The sequence below is a fragment of the Leptonychotes weddellii genome, chromosome 2 (assembly GCF_054177405.1).
Source record: "Leptonychotes weddellii isolate Sample4059 chromosome 2, ASM5417740v2, whole genome shotgun sequence".
NCBI classification, from domain to species: domain Eukaryota; kingdom Metazoa; phylum Chordata; class Mammalia; order Carnivora; family Phocidae; genus Leptonychotes; species Leptonychotes weddellii.
Genome location: NC_138370.1, coordinates 31412650 through 31426358, shown reverse-complemented (window position 1 = coordinate 31426358; position 13709 = coordinate 31412650). Strand labels below are relative to the sequence as shown.

Here is a 13709-nt window from a genome sequence, read left to right as displayed (position 1 = left end):
CTACCAGCATGCATACACACTCCTTCAATCTTCTCAACATAGTTATGTCACATGTTTTGGATAAAAATGTTTGGATAAACTTTGATGTAGGAAAGACTTTAGGGTTCGAAGCCAATGGCCAAGAAAGAATTCTTGAGACATCTTTGGTGCAAAAAGATGGTTTTATTAAAGCACGGGGACAGGACCCATGGGCAGAAGGAGCTGCACTGGGGTTACAAGGAGTGGCCTGTTATATACTTTCAAGTTGGGAGGGGGTTGGGGATAGCGTAAGTCTCTAAGGAATTTTGGCAGCAAGGTTTCCAGGACCTTGAGGGGGCTAGCTGTTGTTGGGAAAAGGTCATTTATTACAGTCTAATAAAACCTTAGTCATCAAACGTCCTTAGTCATGAACCTTAGTCATGAGATGTGTATTGGTGGGCCATATGCTTGGAGGATGATTACCAACACTTATCTTGGAGGGGTTTAAAGATAAAGGAAGTTTCCAAAGGAATTTTTTTTTAAAGATTTTATTTATTTATTTGAGAGAGAGAGAACACATGAGAGGGGGGGAGGGTCAGAGGGAGAAGCAGACTCCCTGCTGAGCAGGGAGCCCGATGCGGGACTCGATCCCGGGACTCCAGGATCATGACCTGAGCCGAAGGCAGTCGCTTAACCAACTGAGCCACCCAGGTGCCCTCCAAAGGAATTTTTATATATTAAGGTAGACTCACGGGGTCCTGGGAGTTGGGCTAAGATTGCCTTTTGCCCTTAGCAAAGTATCAACATCAAGGCAGTCGAGTCCCTAGAGGAATGTCACTCTGCCTATTTCAAGGACTTGTCAATCAGCTGTAGGTAGTAAGGAAATTTAATAATTTTTCTTCTGCCTTTGTTTCCCACATTATAAACTAGTAGTTCATTGTTCTATTATTAGGCTCACACAAATGTTGTTCACTGCTAAGCCATATAGTGTATTATTGATATAGTTTTGCTCATAAACTTTTGTTTTTCCTAGAGTTAGAAATTCTTTTCATGCAAACAATGAATCATGGAACACTAGATCAAAAACCAATGATGTACTGTATGGTGACTAACATAACGTAATAAAAAAAAAGAAATTCTTGTCATTTTTTTTATTTAGTGTTGGCCAGGATTTGATATAGAAGCAGAACTACCAGGGTGTGTGTGTGTATGTGTGTGTTAGTTCTACTTTAATTCCGGGTTATCTTCCGAAGCTTCTTCTTTTCTGCTCCCCTCTTTAGGTATGGGACGTGGCTATCTTGGGGCTTCTTTTCATTGCTTCTTGGATCTATCTCTAGCTTTCTTGATCCAGGCATCCTCTTTCTGGATGTAATCCCCACTTCCTCTTCTTTTACTTTTATGTACATATGTATGGATGTCTGTGTTAGGGTGGTTGTTGAGAAGACATGATTGTTGATTGACCCCTGAGCTGGACCCTGACAATCAGAGGCTCCTTGCACCCCTCCCTTGTCCTTGGAATATGGGTTCCACTCGCCTTCCCCGCTGCCAGAACCTACTCCAACGACGCACCACAGTGATGTAGTGCAGAGACCATCTGGACTGTATACATGACCGAACCCAGTGAGGGCCACTACATAAACTTGTGAGATTTGGTGAGCGGGTACAGAGATCTACTAATCTTGTTGCCACCCAAGACAAACCTTGTAGGTAAGTTCCCTTTCCTTATTAAAAACTGCCACGTACCAACCTGGAGTGGCCTGCTTCTTTCTTTGGTCTGTTCCTACCCTCTGAGTACAGGGGCCAGTTTCAGATTACAACTGGGATGCTCCCAAGGAGCTTGCAAACCAACAGTGTGTGTATGCATGTATGTGTATGCGTGTATGTGTATGTGTGTATGCATGTATGTCTATGTATGTATGTATATGTGTGTATGTATATATGTGTATGTGTGTATGTATGTATCACTGAAACTCATCTTCTAGTAGCTCCTAAGAAATAAGGCATGGGAGATAGAACTCTTACGTATTTCCATGTCTAAGAGTGTTTTGTTCTATCCTCAAACTTGATTAATGGTTAGGTTAAATGTTTAATTCTAGATTGAAAATTGAAAATCATGTTTTCCCTCAGAACTTTGAAGGGCTTCTAACATCTGGTATTGTTCTTGAGAATCCAATGCCATTCAGATCTCCAGCTCATTATATGTAAACTTCCTTTCTCCCTCCCTTCCCTTCCACTCCTCCTTCTCTTTCTCTTTCTCTTTCAATTATCATTTTTGTCCTGAGTGTGAAATTTCATGATTAGGGTTTTTTTTTTTTTTTGCTGTAGGCATTTTTTCGTTCATTGCATTGGTTATATTATGGGCCCTGTTAATCTGCCCAGATTGGAATTTTCCTGTATTGTTTGTCTTATGTCTTTGTTAATATCTTCCTCTCCATTTTTTCCTGTTCTCTTTTTATAGAACTTCTATTTAGTTAAGTGTTGGACCTCCTGAATTGCTCATTGAATTTTCCCGTCTGCCTATCTATAGCTCATTTGTTTGTTTCTTCTTCTCCTCTTCTTCCTTCTTCTTCCTTTTAAAAGTACTTTCTGAAATATTTTCTTGATTTCATTGAATCTTTTGATTTAAAACATTTTTAATGTTCATAATTTAGTTTTAATTTTGTTTCAAAAGGAGCTTTTTATTCCCTAATTGCTCTCATTTTGGTATTACAGCATTCTATTCTCATTTTATGAGCAGAGCATCTTTTTATATCTCTCTAAAGATATTGATGTCTTTGGAATTTTCTTCTGTTTTCCACATTGTTTTTCTTTCCTGATAAAAAATTCATTTATTTGTTTTGGTCTTCATATTGAATGCTTTCCTTAAAAATCTATTGATGCTTTGCTGTCTGTCCACATTTCAGAAAAAGACAGCAAGAGTTGATGTGAAATTCTCTGACTGTGGCATGGCATTGACTTCCAGGCATCACTAATGGGTGGTGGGGCTGCAGGTGGGCTTTTTCATGGGGAGACCCTCAAATATAACAGTACATTTACTCTGGGCTATTGCTTCTTAATGTAGAATTCTGTTTCTTGAGAAAATATTGTCTCACCTCTTGCTTTGGGATATATATCTGATGACTGGCATTTGGAGCCTGGGACTGGAAGCAGATAGTGAGGAGTGAGGAGGGATGGTTTCTTTCTTCTGCAGACAGACATCATTCAGTTCCTTTCTTCAGCCTCATAGTTCACCCATGCTTGCCAATGTGCCTCTAGTACCCTTTACTGAAGTCCATCCTGCAGGGGCGTGGAGGAGTGCTATAGGCTGAATATTTCTGTCCCCCCCAAATCCATATGTTGAAGCCCTGATCCCAAATGTGATGGGATTTGGAGGTGGAGGCCTTTTGGGGGGTAATTAGGTAGAGCCCCTGTGATGGGCTTAATGCCCTTATAAGAAGAGATACAGAGAGTTTTCCTCCCTCCCTCCCCTCAGTCATGTGAAAATACAACAAGATAGCAGTCATTTGCAAGAGAGCTCTCACTGGGAACCAAATTGGCCACCTTTATCTTGGGCTTCTTGGACTCCAGAACTGTGAGAGGTAAGTGTTTGTTGTTGAAGCCATCCAGTCTATGGTGTTTTGCTATGGCAGCCCAAGCTGACTTATAAAGGGAGCCATTCCTTGTTTGTACAGGGATGGAGAGGAGATTTGGGAGCCTGATAATTTTGTATCAAAGTTTCCAGATGGGGGGAGCACCTGGGTGGCTCAGTCAGTTAAGCATCTGCCTTTGGTTCAGGTCATGATCCCAGGGTCCTGGGATGGAGCCCCGCATCAGGCTGTCTGCTCAGCGAGGAGTCTGCTTCTCTCTCTCCTCTGTCCCTCCTTCCCCCACTCGTGTTCTCTTTCTCTCTCAAATAAATAAAAATCTAAAAAAAAAAAAAGTTTCCAGATGGTCTTAGTTTCGGTATCTCTTCTTGCTCCACCTTTCCCCAGAACTCAGCACCTTCATTCTGTGATCCCCAGGGTCCTTCGGGTGGACTGATAAGCTTCAGCTTCGTCTGCCTGTGTGATGATGTACCACTCTCTCACCCACTCTCTGACTCCTGGAATTTTGCTGCTGTCTCTCTTCTGCCATAGCTTCTCCTCTCATTGTCTTTGTGGGTCTACTTCTTTACTACAACATTGCTGCTGTTTCAGGAGGGAGCAGATATAAGTGCTTATGCTCAGTCCACATATTTACCTGAAGATTCTCCTCTTTTGCTGGGCTGATGGCTATTGCTCTTCTCCACACTGCCCTCTTGTAGAATGTGTGCAGGGATGCTAGAAATAGCAGGAATAAGGTGATATTTAAGAGTACGAGTCCTGGGCTGAACTACAGCACTGGAATGTGTGCTCTGCCATGTATGAGCTGTGTGTCCTTGGACAAGTCACATCTTCTCTGTGTCTGAAGATCCTCATGTATGAAATGGGATTGTAATATTTACCTGAGAGGTAATTTCGATCATACATTGGCCTTGGAGCAGCAGGTCCCTCCCTAGTGCTTTCCTCCTGTCTCCACCCCACCCTAAGGAGAATGAGAACTCAAGGAGAGTAGTTTCCAAACTCGCTTGAAAAGCTGAGTGATGGGATGGATGAAAAATTGATGGGAGGCATAAATATTGCAGGAGTGAATGTACCAGATACACTTAAGGATAAAGTTAAGGGAGAAATCTACTGCTGCGGAGGAAACCGGCCTCTGCTTGGGGGGATAGAGAGGAGGGAGGGGGGCGGGATTTCAGTCGGGGGCTCCTTGGCGTCACTGCCAGGCTTCAGGGCTCCCGGGTTCTAAGAAATGCTGTGGTTCAGTGAAGCTCCGATGGAAGAGGATTGCAAGTGTCTGCTGGGTGGGGGTGGGGATGGGGACATGTGCCACCTCGCTCAGCCTCCAAGCTGCTGCTCTGGGTTTCTTTCAGCTCCTGTTAGGGGAAATGCAGATTTGGCCTCAGAGAAACTGAGGTCTCTCTGAGCTCGTAGGTACTTGAAGACACTGGATAGTTTCCCCTTTCCACAAGCCCCACAAGCTCTTCTTGGTGGAGGGACTTCACCTCCTGGTGGAGGGACTAAAAGCCTCTGTCACCCAGTGTGGTCCCCTAGAGGTCAATATTCCGGTGCTCTGAGTCACTGTTCTGTTTTCCCCTTTGACCCATGTTCACTTCAGAGAACTGGTGGGAAGATCTTTCATCCTGATGGGTGTGACCAGTCCTTGCATCTGAACACCAGCTGACTAACTTCCTTCTGAGAGGAGTAAAGGGAACGAGCTAGAGTCTTGACACCAGCTCACACGGAGCACCTTCTCTACATCTCAAGCCATTTCTCATCAGCCTGTCTTTGGCAGTTTCTTCCGGGACTACTGGAGATTTAGCTGGACCGTCTGGAAGTGGGGGTGCATGGTGTGAGGGAGTAGTTACAGGCAACCGAGGCAGGGAGTGAGAACGGTCGTGCCCAGTGGTGTGCTGATAAATGCTTAACAACCAGCTCTTGGGGGCGGAGGAGGACCCTTGACTGGAGACATCTGCTGATCTCTGTGGTGTCAATACTCTCACCCCAACCCATTTCATGCCACCAATAGGATGTCCAGCGGCTCGCACAGTTCCCGAAGACTTAGCAGCCATCTCACGCAAGCTGGTAGACGTCTTCCCCAGCACATCACTGGTCCCGCTGTCTCTGGAGGCTTAGAAACCCAAGTCACCATGATGCCTTTTACCATCAGCCACAGTGGAACTGGGTATCTTGCCTCCCTGTGCCTCAGGTGGCCAGGAATGTGGGTTTCTCTGGTGCCAGCATAGGTCACTAATGCAGAAGTTAGGAACTGGGGAATCCCGTGGAGCTCTGGAGAATTCCTTTGAGCTCAGCGAGTGCCGCGTGGCTTGTCTGGTGGCACCCCACAGTCAGGTGCAGGAAGAAGGGAGGGCAAGTGAAAAGCCACTGCAGTCACTTGGAAAAGCCAGGGATTGATCTAGCTCTCCCCGGCTACCAGGGATATAGATTGCAGCTCCTCTCACCGGCTGGAAGGTTTCGGATAATGTTAATGCACGCCTCAGATGTCTGTGGTAACAAATGGCTAACACATACCGAGCTTCATTAACAGTCCAGGCACTGTGCTGGCTGTTCTATGGGCATCTCCACAACATCCTTAGGAGGTAAGTGTGATCTTTATTCCCACTTTACACACAAGGAAACTGAAGCTTGGATTAAATCATGTGCCCCAGGTGACACAGCTGGGAAGGACAAGAGCTGGGATTTGAAGCTGGTTCTGTTTGAATCTAGAACCCATCTTCCTAAACACAGTCTCCTAATTCCTAACCACATATCACCAAACATGAAATCTAGGCCCTTTCTGGAACTCTGGACAATCAGGTGGTGGACATGTCCCCTGCTCTTTCCAGTGTCTGGCTCTCTGCAGCAGGAGCCCACGGGACCTTATGGAACTGGCCTTGGGGGCAGGATTGCCACGTTCAGCTCACCCTGAGCGGTCTCCAACTCTAACCCCACTGCAGCCAGGAAGGAGTGTGGAAGCCCAGATAGCGTGGACCCCGAGGATGGAGGCAAATGTCACCCTCTGTTATGGGAGCGAATTAAATCCTGTCAACGGGGGAAGAGCTCCGTCTCTGAGAAAGGAACCCACTCTCGGGAGCAGTCGGTGTCCTCATTGCTGGTAAGCACAGAGGGTCCTGTGGCTGTCACTAAGAACCCAGGTGCTCTCTGGAACGCTGTAAGGAAGACACCAGTGCAAGGTAAGCGACAATCTCAGGAGCTGTAAGACCCTGTCATGGGTCCTGTTGCAATGACAGAGGAGGTTAATGACTGAGAAAGAATTAGGGACCTAAGCAGAACAGACTGAAGCATGCCAGGTTGTCTCCCCCAATTCATGGAAGATGCAATTTCAAGTAGGCCGTGCTGACTGCATAGACAGAAGGCTCCATACCCTGGAAAAAAGCTTCTTCGTGGAGTTTTCCTTGCTTGATTGGCTGTGCCTTAAGTGCTCCCTCTCACTGCCTTCTGTGACTCTGAGGCACAATCTGGTACCTGCTTATCTTTCTAGCCTCCTTCTCTCCACCACATCAAACCTATAACTCATTTTCCATCCTCTGTGTCTTTGTTCACCTACTGCTCTCCTTGGAATGACCCCACCCCCAACCTTGGGTACAAACCTTCACACCTCCTTCAAAATGCAGCTCGCCTCCTCCTTTGGTTCTGGTTCCTTCCCCACTCCCTCCACCCCCTTCTGGAAGTATTCCTCCCTCCCCTGCACTCCCCTAGCAGCCCTTCTGCATCTTTCTTGTCCACATTTTTATCTGTATCATATCTATGTGCAAGGAAGCTTCTCGAGGGCATGACCCATGTAGAACTTATGGCTGTACCCACCAGGACATCTGCCTTGGTGCCTTGCTCATAATAAGGATTCGGAATATATTTGCTGAGCAGAATTTTTAATCTTATTTTGGGTGTGAACCTACCCCCCCTCCAAAATTAAATTTGGGCAATGACCCTAATGGGTCACTGCTGGGCATGCCTCTGTGGTTGCAAAGGTTACCAGCCAGTACCTTGTAAATTTGATGGTTATGCGTTCATCCCCAAATATGTGCTTATCCCTAGGTGAACCAATAAAATTTAATTTATTAATCTGCAAAACTGAGACCCAGACAGACTCTGACCTTTGGTGAACCCACCGCATAAAACAACACCACCACCACACACACACACACACACACACACACACACACACACAGAGAAAGCACCACCTAAGGCAGAATGATGCTTCTGGTTAACCTTCTGAATGTCAATCTTCCATAGCACTTTTGCATTAGATGCAAGAGCCTCAATTAGATGAGGAAAGTCCGTGATAATGTGTTCAGTGCTACACTTCAAAATGATTAAGCGCAGAGTCTAGCCGTGCAGGGGATCCCAGACATCTAAATGTGCTGTTGTGTTGAATTTCAAGTACCTTTTCTTGGTCTGCCTTGTAAAAATTGCCTCAGTCGGTTTTAATTTCGACTCAGCTGAGCAGCAGGAAAGGTGAGGGCTGAGCAGCCAAAGTTGCAAAGGGAGTGAGAGTACCTACCCCCTTACAGGAGAAATGCAGCAGCTCAGCTGCGAAGAGGACATTCACCTGTTGTTCCCGTGGGGATGGGGACGGGGGGGCAAAGAGAACTGGCAGAGCTCAAGGAGAGAGGGTGGCACATTACCAACAAGGCTGCCAGGGCCCGCTGCAGCCCCCGGACCCACACAACCCCACAGCCCCAGCACCCCCAGTTAGCACCTTGCAAACACATCAGCTGATCCCAGCAGCGCCTGGAGGGGAGGGGCTCGCCCTGCTTCTTCCAGTGTGCTCGTACTTTCCCTTTCTCTGCACTTTCTCTGCAGTCCTGCCCTCTAATAACTTGCAGGAGTCCTTGCCCCTGCTTCCCCACCCTGCTCCGGAGGCAGTGGGAGCTTCACGCAGTCCTCCAGGCTCAAGAACCAGTTTTGTCTGGAGTCAGGGGTGATTGAATCTGTGCTCATGCACAGTTCAAGAAATGTGGCCTTGAGGCAAACATGCCGCCAACAGGCTTTGGTGTCTTTGCTCGTTTTATTTATTTATTTTAAAATTTGCAATTTATACATTTTTTAAAATTTAAATTCAATTAATTAATGTATAATGTCTTATTGGTTTCAGAGGTAGAGGTCAGTGATTCATCAGTATCATATAACACTCAGTGCTCATTACATCATGTGCCCTCCTTAATGCCCATCACCCAGTTACCCCATCCCCCCAGCCCCTCTCCTCCAGCAGCCCTCAGTTTGCTTCGTGAGATTAAGAGTCTCTTACGCTTTGTCTCCCTCTCTGGTTTCGTCTTGTTTTATTTTTTCTTCTCTTCCCCTATGGTCCTATTTTGTTTCTTAAATTCCACATATCAGTGAGATCATATGATACTTGTCTTTCTCTGACTGACTTATTTCGCTCAGCATAATACCCTCTGGTTCCAGTCACGTCGTTGCAAATGGCAAGATTTCATTCTTTTTGATGGCTGCGTAATATTCCTCCTTGCTCATTTTAGATGGGAGTCCACTCTGTGTGACCCAGCCTCCACCCTTATCTCTGCATGACCTGGGACAGCAACAAGACCAGTGTCATCGAGCCTACCTGCCAGGCCTCGCTGAAAGCGTCTCACAGATTGTCCTACTGATTTCACCCTTTTGATGGTCATGTGGGTAGGAGCTCTTTTTCCCACATTTTACCCATGAGTAAACGGAGGCCTCGAAGGGTTAACTATTTGGCCCAAGTGGGCTTTCAGTCCCACTGCCTTTTCTTTTTGCGGTCTACACCACCTTACTCATCTCCTTTAGCCCGTCTTCAGTCCCTCCACTAAGCCTTATAGCTGTGTCTTCACTGGCTGCCACATGGATGGGCCACGGGCTCCCAGAGGGCTCCAAAAACAGATTTCTAGTCTCCTCACTGCACTGGGCTCTCTTTACGCTGATCCTGGAGGCCCTCCTAGTACCCTCCCTTGGCTCCTCACTAACTCCGTGTTAAAGGTCAGCTTCTTTCCCAGGCATCTGAGGACTGTAACCCTCGTCAGAATTCCCGGCTCCTTCCCACCATGCCCCATGTGGACCGTGCGGTCACCCTGACTCCTCACCGTTCCACAAACACGTCATGCACTGTGGGCCTCTGGATTTTTTTCTCAAGATTTTATTTATTTATTTATTTATTTGAGAGAGGGAGGAAGAGAGAGAGAGAGGCAGAGGGAGAGGGAGAAGCAGACTCCCCGTGGAGCAAGGAGCCCGATGAGGGACTCGATCCCAGGACCCTGGGATCATGATCTGAGCCCAAGGCAGACGCTTAATTGACTGAGCCACCCAGGCACCCCACCTCTGGATTTTGCACATGCTCTTTCTCCCTCAGAGAATACTCTGCCCTCCTTCTCACTCTTCTTAATCCCTCGGAGCCCATCTAAATGCCCTCTCCTTGGACAGTTTTCCTTGTGCCCCCTCAGTTCTGCTGTGTTCCTACCGGCCAAGTAGCCCAGTCACCTGTGTCTGTGAATGTTGTTCACACCCCACTGTGACTCGTTGGGAGCAGGGACCCCGTGTTACCCATGTTTGAATTGCCAGGGCCCCGCACAGTGCACAGTACCAGCAGACAGATGTCTATATGAAGTTCATTCAAAGTGTGTTCACATTCAGTGTGTTATTTAATCTTGACAATAAGACTGTGGAGAAGAAGGGAGTTTAAGTGATGGGGAGAAGGGGTAAGAACCTAGGAAATAAGGCAGTACTCCGCCAGGAAAAGACAGGAAGGTGGCATGATTCCCTCTGTTAGTCTGCTCGGGCTGCCATAACCAAGTACCACAGACAGAGTGGCTTACACAACAGAGATTTATTTTCTCACAGCTCTGGAGGCTTGAAGTCCTATGTCAAAACATTGACAGGGTTGGTTTCTTCTGAGGCCACTCTCCTTGCCTTAGAGATGGCTGTCTTCTCCCCGGGTCCTCACAGGCCCTCTGTTGGTATGTCTGTGCCCAAATTTCTTCTTCTAAGGACACCAGCCATTTTGGATTAGGGACCAGTAGTATGGTCTCATTAACTTAAACACCTTTTTAAAGGCTCTATCGCTAACTACAGTCACATTCTCAGGTACTAGGGGTTAGACTTCAACATACAAATTTGGGGGACCCAATTCAGGCTACAACATTCTGTGTGGCCGATGGGAAGGGGATGAAGGTCCCACGGGTGGTGTTCCAACCAGCACTGTACACTGCTGGTAGAGGGGGTCGCCCTCACCATCCCCACCCCTCTGCCTTCCTACAAGGCCTATGGGCACCCAGTAGAGGACAGAGCCTCAGCCATCACCATCCTTCCAGCCTCCTCACAAGGCCCAAGTCTACCAGCGGTCCGCAGGTATCTCAAACTCCCGGCCATCTTACTTTGGACAGACGGCCTTGCTGAGGGTGCCTCTCTGACTGTCCTCCTGCAGGGAGGCCCTCCCCTCCTCCAGATGCCTTCATAAAGGCCAACCCTCCAAGGCCCTCTGCACCGGTCTCCGTGCACGCAGCCCCTGCCTCCTGGACGTGCTGCCACCGACTGCGGGTATTCCTCCCTTTTGTTCTTGGTGAAATCTCCTCTTGTTCTCTAATCATTAGCCTGTGTGGTCTTGTCACTCCAGCAGCATTGCCAACTCCTTGAAAGCTGCACTGTGCTGCATCCTTTGCTTCCTCACAGCCCCTGACTCGGAGCTGGCCCCCTGGTAGGCACTCAGTAAATACTGGTTCAAATCAACTGAAATGCATAGCCATGTTTTGGTTCCATGCACTCCCTTAACAGAATTAAAAACAAAACCTAAACTTTGGGAGCAAAGGCCCGGTCTAACATTTTCTCCAGCCTTCCTGCGATTTCCTCCTTCCTCACTCTTCTAAAGGCTGAGGTGTGCAGGGGGCGTGGAGGGTGGTCTCGGGCACGTCGGAAGAGGCAGCTAACCCACTGTGCCACTGCTCCCATCTCCCCCTCCCCCTCTGTCGTCCCCTGTCCTCTCTGGGTGCCCGCCTCATACACGTCCTTTCTCTCTCCTCAGCCCTTCCTCTCCAAACACATGGCACTCCTTGCAGGGCAGAGCACCAGGGACAGGGGTCCTGTCGGGCCAGGTGTCCTGCTTCTCTGAAAGGGGTACTCTCTGTCCCACCAGAGGTGTGGCATTGCCTGCTTCTCCCAATTCCTCCCTGTGCCTCAGGCCAATTTTTACGCCAAAATAGGTCTCTGAAGCCCTAGTCTATAGCTGAGTGCCTTGAAAAATGCCTTCCCTTCCCTTATAAAATAAGTTAGGAGAACACTACTATTTTCCTCTTGGGAATTCACAATCTAAATATACGTATTAAAGGCTCTGAGAAGTCCTGCAGTAAAGAAGCCTGCTTACCTTCCCCTTGCCTGACCTTCCCTACTTTGTGATTACACTCCCATGACCCCTGCATAGCTCCTCCTCACAGGACAACTCTCAGTATGCTGGGGACTCATTTGGACTTCGGGGCTTACAAGAAAGGCAGCAAGTAGAAAGTGGAAATGGGACACGTCTGGAGAGGTGCTGTGACAGCAGCAGGGGGAGACAGGGCCCAGCCTGCTGCCTGTCTGTGGGCTCTCAGAGCTGTCTGGGAAGTGGGGAGAAGCAAGACTCCCGGGGCCCACCTCCTGGGCAATGGCCAGAGGCAGGAGGGAAAATGAGGTTTCTTTTTTTTTTTTTTTTTTATTCTTATGTTAATCCCCATACATTACATCATTAGTTCTAGATGAAGTGTTCCATGATTCATTGTTCGTGCACAACACCCAGTGCTCCATGCAGAACGTGCCCTCCTCAATACCCACCACCAGGCCAACCCATCCTCCCACCCCTCTCCCCTCCAGAACCCTCAGTTTGTTTTTCACGTCCATTGTCTCTCATGGTTCGTCCACCCCTCCGATTTCCCCCGCTTCATTCCTCCCCGAAAATGAGGTTTCTTAAGTCGAGGCAACAGCAGGGCTGTTGATGGCATTGCTGCCTCCCCTCCAGTGCTCCCTGCTTACCTCTCAGCCTGGCTGGGCAATGACCCTGAACCCTGAGAGCTCAGCCCACGGCTCTGGCCAAGAGTCAGGGAAGTGGAGCCCCGAGCTGTTGTCAGGTGCACCTGCGGCGGGAGACGGGGCAGGCTTGGACTTTGGTGTTCTGTTCAGAAAGGCTGTCAGGACTCATATCAATGGATTGATATTCTGCTGATGAAATTTCTTCCTGTGGCTTCAGGAAAGAGCCTGGGAGGTGGAGTAGAAGGGAAACAGCTCCAGATCTCAGTGGCAGCAGTAACCTCCTCTTGAGCATGCGGAGCGGGTGCTGAGGCTTTTGCGGGGAGCTGGGGGGGCAGTCAGTGTCCCCAGAGCGAGAGCACTAGGCTGTCTGTGCATTCCTAAAGTGCCTCCCTTGCTCCCCTCTTTCCTCCCAGCCCCATCCTAACAGGCAGCTGGCAGGCAGTGGGGCGGGGGTACGGTGGGGGTGGGGTGGGGGGCTGGGGGCACTGAGTGACCTGCCATGCAGGTGGCGCAGGTGTAGCTCTCACTCAGGGAACTCCATCTGCTCTCCACCTGCAGCCTTGGTCAGAGGGCGGGTCAGGGCACTCTGTTCTAATGGGAGGGGCGAGGTACCTTGGCTGTGACAGAGGGACTGCGGTACCAGCTAAGCAGGGATCATATTGCTGAGGTGGAAAAGGCCCTAAGGAACTGGGCTGGTTACGGAGATAGATTTCCTGCTCTTTTCCATATCTCATCATTAATACAGAAGCCCAACAGCGTGCCTGGTGAGTAGGCCGAAGGAGGCACCACCACGCGACTGTGGGGAACCTCCAGACTTCCTGCAAAGCCTTGCGTTTCCTCTGAGATAGGTGCTCTGGAATCTGTGTCAGCTGCAGACGTTTCAGCATCTTGATTACAAGAGACAGAAAAGGCAGGGTGCGTGGCACAAATAAATCCCCAAAGAGCCCATGCCTCCTCTGTAACTCTTGCACCTGCCTGCATGTTTCCTGGCCAGAGCCCCTGAGAGCTGCTCATTTCCTGAAGGTGGGAGTAGAGCCAGGAAGAAGAGGCTTCAAGTTGTTGTAGACATGATGGAGGTGGTGATCCCCTGGGAGGCTGGACAGCAAGGCAGGGCTACAGTGGAAGCCCATATGACTGGAGCCCGGTGGACTTGGGTTCACATCCTGCCTCTTCCACTTACTGGCCTTTGTCAGGTTACCAACTTCT

The 13709-nt window shown here is 48.6% G+C and overlaps 1 long non-coding RNA gene across 1 annotated transcript; it reads left to right on the top strand.

Annotated features, from left to right (window-relative positions):
- The first annotated feature begins 1133 nt into the window (after positions 1–1133).
- LOC145717992 (uncharacterized) lies at positions 1134–12925 on the top strand. Its single transcript, XR_014141518.1, has 6 exons — positions 1134–1665; positions 3431–3536; positions 5134–6115; positions 6473–6630; positions 9014–12168; positions 12436–12925. It is a non-coding gene; the product is annotated as an uncharacterized LOC145717992 (long non-coding RNA).
- The last annotated feature ends 784 nt before the right edge of the window (positions 12926–13709 follow it).